We start from the raw sequence: 7500 nt of genomic DNA on the forward strand, positions 1-7500 counted from the left end.
TATATATATATATATATATATATATATATATATATAAAATCACCATCATCATCTCCTACGCTCCAACTGACGCAAAATGCCTCTGTTAGATTTCGCCAGTCGTCTCTCATAAACTGACTAAATCCACAGAGGATTCATTGGCTAAAATTATCAAAGGATGACCAGGTCCTAGTGATGCACACTGCCTATCTAACTAAGGCAAGTGATATATGAGTTTGTGTGTGTGCGTGTAAAGTGAGAGAGAGAGAGAGAGAGAGAGAGAGAGAGAGAGAGAGAGAGAGAGAGTTTCTAGTAAATGTTTCCTTCTTTGCTTACTGGGTTTTCGTGTGAGTGAAATTATCCCACAGTACGATATGGTTTCTGTTTGTGTTCTCATCTAACACAACGGATGATAATAATAAAACTTATTGTATAACGCAGATTCTTGTAAAAGAAGGAAATTTTCCTTATAAGGCAGTAATTCTTATATACTTGTCTAAAGAAAAATATTAGATTACTAGTGTACGCGATCTGTCAAAATTGATGGCTAAATAATTAGATAGATAGGCACACACACGCACAAAGATTCAACCCTCCTAATATCGACTCTTACCAGAACTTGACTAATCCCTCTCACAAACATCCGAGGAGCTGGGAGAGACCGAGCAGTCATACGTCTGGCAATACCTCTGACCGTGACAGAAAGAGAAAAGTGAGTTTTCAATAAATGACCATATCCATGAAGTTAACCAGCTAATAGAAAGACTAAGAGTATGATAAACCACTATGCATTGCATTCATACACTGTGGGAAAGTTTTTGATTCTGTCAAAACCTCAGCAGTAACGAAAGCCCTTCAAAAACAAGGAATAGAAGAATCTTATGGTAGAACACATGAAGATATACAGGAAGTACAGCAATCCTACAACTACAAAGATAGTGATAAAATTCTGATTGAAATAGGAGTTAGACAGGGAGATGCCATCTCTCATGTCTTGAAGAAGTTTTCAAGAATTTAGACTGGGAAAATGTAAGAATTAATATTAAGGGTCAATACTTTAACAACTTGAGATTTTCAGATGTCATAGTTGTGTTTAGTGAATCAATAGAGGAATTACTCAGGACATTAGAAGATTTGAATAAAGGAAAAATGTAGGACTGAAAATGAATATTAGTAACACTAAGATAATATTTAATGAAAATGCAGAGAGACAACAAATAAGTGGAAGGAAGAGAAGACAATGGGTCGACGAAGTAAGGAAGTTTGCGGGAGTGGACATGCAGAGAAAGACCATAAACAGACACAAGTGGAAGAACATGTCTGAGACCTATGTTCTGCGGTAGACTAGTAACGGCTGATGAATAATAATTTTAAATATTTATATGAATATATTTATAATATATATGTATAAATATATATATATATATATATATATATATTTATATGTATATATATATATATATATATATATAAGCCACACACGTTGCTCTTTATCATACAGGGAGATTGGCAATGTAAAAAGGGGTAAGGGTGATCAAAATAAAATATCTGACAACTAGATAAACAACGGTTTTTTTTTCAGGATATAATGGTATCAAACCCCCTTTGAAAGAGTACCTTTCTCTCTCTCTCTCTCTCTCTCTCTCTCTCTCTCTCTATATATATATATATATATAATTTAGCTTGTTTGAAGACCCAAGCAATGATTTACACTCCTTGCATCAAAAGAAGGAGAGAGAGAGAGAGAGAGAGAGAGAGAGAGAGAGAGAGCGAGAGAGAGAGAGAGCGAGAGAGAGAGAGAGAGAGACAGAGAGAGAGAGAGAGAATACAGTTTCAATAAATTTCAAAACGAATAAAAATTGAGATCTAAAAAGTTTCGTATCTTGGAAAGAAAGGAAGGAGAGGAATAAAAAGACAACTTTAATCAATAGCTAAAATACCTTATCAAAATGAAATCCTTTTTGAAACTTGAAAGAAAAACCCAAGAGGAATAATCCAACATCAGTCAACAAAGTGAAGAGCTTTTACAGCCAAATATTCATTGATAGATACAATGTAAATAGTTACATACAGTTTTGGAAAAAGTGACACGCACACTATTGATGGCACATACATAAAAAAACAGAATACAATAATAAATTTCAAGTTGCTTATGATTTTTCTAAATTTCTAAAACTATGGTAGAAATTTATGATCAAATTAATAACAGAAGTGTAAAATATAGGTGTAAAACTATAAAGTAAAAAAAAAAAATATACAAAGAAATAAAACGAAAATGTGTTCACAGCTTGATTTAAGCTGAAGAGCAAGTAACACGGCTAACATCCAAATCCTCTTCACGGAGCTGAGACAAAACTAAATGAAAATCAATGAAAAAATTTCATGATAGTTTTAAGAAATTCGCTGGAGTTGTTTTCAACAAATCTTCTAGTAGTTAATCCTATAAGAAAGAGATGATTTTTTTTTTTTTTAATAAAGCGGTTGTGTTTTTTCATCATAACTCTTTCCATACACATGCACCACACACACACAAACACACACACACACACATATATATATATATATATATATATATATATGTGTATGTATACTGTATATATATACACATACACATACATACACGCATTGCGTATTACATGATAATGCACTTATTTTTGCTTTATAATGCCTTAGTTTTATAACAAGCTTTATTTGGTCCATGGGTAAATACGCGCGCACATGAGGAATGTCAATATGAAAAAACAAAACGCCATTAAATAGACACTCCCTCAATAGAACTAAAAAAAATAGTAAGGTACTAAAGAGAACACCATGTAACAGTAAACAAATAGAATATAAATACAAAGTAATGAACACTAGAACAAAATATTTCCCCTCTGAATATTTTTTTTTTTTTTTTTTTTTTTTTGACATTTCAAAAACTCGAAGCAGCAAAAATAAAAGGCTTCAAGGGAGCAATATCAAAGCTGCAAACATTTTGTTAATTTCTTTTGTTTTTAAATTCCTTTGATTTTTCTGTCTTCAAGAGTGTTTCTGCCGAATCCCATTTCTCTCTCTCTCTCTCTCTCTCTCTCTCTCTCTCTCGTCATTCCTTCTCTTTCTATTATTTCTGCTCTCTCCGCTTTCCCTATCCCTATCTTACTACATGTATATAGCATTCACCTTCATATATATATATATATATATATATATATATATATATATATATATATATATACATTATTTGTCCTAGGAAAGATGAGGAAAACATAGGATGTTGACGTTAGCTTTCTTTTTATCGGAAAATACGTCACCAATTATCAATTGTTTTTATCTCATTTTAGCCAAGGGAATTTCCTCAAAGATAGAGAGAGAGAGAGAGAGAGAGAGAGAGAGAGAGAGAGAGAGAGGAGAGATTCGGTCTTTTCGTAACCTTTTTTATTCCATTTTTTTCTGACATGTAACTCTAGTGATGTAAGAAAAAAATAATGTATATTTTTAGTTACATACATATATGGATACATACATACTTACATGCATACATATATACATAAACACATACTTCGTTAATTGGTTTCACCCAACTCAAGTCTATTCTCGACATTAGTCAAATTCCCCCCCCCCCCCCCCCCAAATTGACGTATACTTAAACCTGGTATTTTATAAAAAGCTGATAGAATGTTAAAATATGCACTGCAGTGATATTTACATATCACCAAAAGTCTCTGTACCTTAACTTGGCTTCTCTTCTGCTTACAGGACGCTAAAAATATGAGAACACAATTGTCTTGACCATGTCTTGATTATGTCCACCTTCTCAAAGTAACGAAATTAACAGCGTTTCAATCTGGTTACATGCACGACCCTATATTGTTCTTCAAGCCTTTGAAAAGGCAACACTTATATTTATATTTTCTACTACTGTTTTCTTATCAAATATATATTTTCCAATTTAACAATTAAAACTTTCTTTAAAACCAATTTTTCAATATCACTGTGCGGACAAAAAACGACGAATGGTCCCGTGAAACAGCATAACATGTATTCAATTTTCAGATCTAAAATTCATGGATGAGCACCATAAAATATGAAATAAGATGCAATATATATATAAGCTAAAACACTAGTCGGAAATGCAGGATGCTATAATTCCAAGGGCCCCAAAAGGGAAAAAAGCTCAGTGAGGAAAAGGAAATGAGGAAATAAATAAACTACAAGAGTTGTAATAAATAATTAAAATAAAATATTTTACGAACAGTATATATATATATATATATATATACACCCACACATATCTTTATAAATATATATATATATATATATATATATATAAAGATATGTGTGTGTTTATACACACACCCACATGCACACACATATATATACATATATACACAAATATATATATATACATAAAACACACACACATTATATAAAAATATATATACATAAATACCTAGATAGATAGATAGATAGATATAAATAGATAGATAATGTGCATGAAGAGGTGAGATTACCTTGAACCCTTCCTCATATTTGTATCTTAAGTCTTTCCAATCTAAACCCCATTTTGACGGCAGTTATGAATCTAGAAAAAAAAAATCACAATGAACAACTTCTTTAGAAAAAGTATCTCAACCATAAAATGTTAACGTCCTGAAGAGGGTTTGTGTAAAGATATCAAATTAGGACTGTACAATAACATCTAGCATGTAACCTCTTTGTAATAAATGACTTCTTAACCTGGGGTAGAGTTAAGGCTATACCAGGATTATTTAGATTAGATATTTGAGACCGTTCCATTCTTATCATAAGGTAGGTACTGATATGGCTGAAGAACCATGTGTTTCCTCTTTGAAAATATTAAAGTGAGATAAAGTCTTGGGACCTGGGATATAAATCTAAACACTACCGAGTCGCCTTATGTCAAATGACAAAAAGAAACCTCCACGACCTTGCACGCCAGAAGAGAGTTCCCCAGAACCACGAAATCCTCATTTGATGTGCCCAACATGTGAAAAAGTATTAAGTCGACGACTGGACTGGTGAGCCATATCAATGCACACGAACGGCGGGAGTATTCACAGTATATTAAACATCTACAGGGCAAACTTTCAATGTCGTCATCGGTAACAAGACTTATTAGTAAGGGAAGGATAGGATAGGATTTATAAATCATTGGCTTTATGCCATGGCGCTGGGGCCTGTTTGGCAATTCATCACTCATGTACAACGGGAGAGTGGGGGGTGGGGGGTGGGGTGGGGGGGGGGGGGGGGTGGAGTTACACTGAAGTAAAAATGAAGAAAGGAAGCGGGGACAGAGATAAAGTTAAAGGATGAAAGCAAGGTGAGCTAGGGGCCAAATGAACAACGCAAAGATCCTTCAGTAATGCCTACAGTAAACTGATTGCACTAAACCTAACAACCAATCACCCCCCCCCCTTACGGGATATAGCGGTGGAAATAGTAGTATGTACTCTGACAAAGTACTAATTTTTCATGTCTATTATCTCACTCTATGTACCCTGAGGCACAAGATTTAAGTAAACCAGTGTTATTTCATTTCGAAAATCTTACACTGCAACAAATTTGAAAATTAATTTATGCTCATATATATTTTTAAAAATTTATAGCCTTTTTGTTTGAAAATCTGTGAATTATTCTCTTATGATTTATCAATTTAAGATAAAGATTACTAGAATTTAAAAAAAAAAATACAACCAGTGCTATTTTAGTTCAGAAAATTATACTCTGCAACAAATCTGAAAACAAATTTTTTTTTCATTTATAAGTTACAAAATATATAGCTTTTTTGGTTTTAGATCTGTGAATTATGTACCACATCTCGATTTGGGCATATCGTTGTATCTGTTTCGAGATATTAATAAATTACCTTAGTCCTCAATGAGGATTTCGTGAGAAAAAAAAACAATAAAAATTGACACATTCTTCATGCTAAAAAAAAACAATAAATTTAATTTTTTTTCAACTTTTTTAATGAAAACTAGGCTAATATCACTGATATAGTTCTAATAATTCTATGTAAAGCACTAATATTGTTCTCATAATGTTGTCAAAATTGGCAAAGGGTGGCGATATTAGCATACATTAACCCACGTGAAATTACACAGATCAGTGTTTACAACCTGCATCGCAAATCAAATAAACGTAATTGCTGCAAAATTAGCATAGCGCTTATTGTTTGTGCTATGCTATTGTCATTGCAGCTAATGAATTTGCAATAGCCTTATGCTATTGTGTTTAGAATTACTCGATAGCTGTGACAATAGATAGAACAATTATGTATTCACTTGAATGAAATCTAATAAAATCTCACAAATTAACCAGTAATCATAGAAGCAAGGGCCTGATCACAAATTGATTGTTAATGTAATTGCGACTAAGCATATATACACACACAAACAAGTAATCAAACATACACACGATATATATATATATATATATATATATATATATATATATATATATATATATGTTTATATTTACATATACATACACATATATAAAATATATATAAATATAAATATATATAATATATATATAAATAAATATATACAATATATATTATATTATATATAAATATATATATATATATATATATATATATATAATGTATATATATAATATATATAAATATATATATAATATATACAATATATATATCATATAATATATTATATAATATATATATATATATATATATATATATATATATGTATTGGATATTGTTGTCCAACATTAAGCCATTTCCTTTAAAACCAGTGTTTTTGGGGAAAAAACAGCAACACCCCCTACAGTGTTCACTCTTAGTCATAAATTATGGATGAACTATATGCACAGTAATATTTCCATAACATTAGTCACTTCATGCATTTGGTACATGGGCAGTGCATCATTCACATACACTTTTACTTCCTGAATAGCAAGACCCTTCCTTTCCATGTGACTTTCACTCTATCAATCCTACCCCTTCAAGGGTCTTCCTCTCTTCCTACCTCCTACAAATTCTTACTAGACTAATTTTGTCGAATCTTTACACAAGATCAAGTTACCTCAAAATAAAATGCCACTCTTTCTAACATGAACAGTATTCAATAAGATGGTCCTACCAGTATCAACTTGTGCATCAGAAAATTGGAGCCTTAATAAAGCCTTAGAACATAAGCTAGTCATACCTCAGACCTTTGGAAATTATATTAATAGGAATAACAATGACTGCCATAGAAAGACCATTAACATACGCGTGTGGAAGGACATGTCTGAGGCCTTTGCCCTGCAGTGGACTAGCAACGGCTGGTGATGATGATGATGATGATATATACTTATGTGTGTGTAAGAACATATTATTGGTACATATTCATTTGTATGTCTAACAAAGTTGAAATTACATAGATTAATTGGAAATTCACTACGTAATTTAATTCCTCATTAGTTAATTTATTTCCATCTCCTATTTCATATATCTACTTTTATTTACATTCCTTTAAAGTAGTGAAATGTAACTCGCATCTGGCAGACCAGGTT

The sequence above is a fragment of the Palaemon carinicauda genome, chromosome 28 (assembly GCF_036898095.1).
Source record: "Palaemon carinicauda isolate YSFRI2023 chromosome 28, ASM3689809v2, whole genome shotgun sequence".
Classification (NCBI taxonomy): Eukaryota; Metazoa; Arthropoda; class Malacostraca; order Decapoda; family Palaemonidae; genus Palaemon; species Palaemon carinicauda.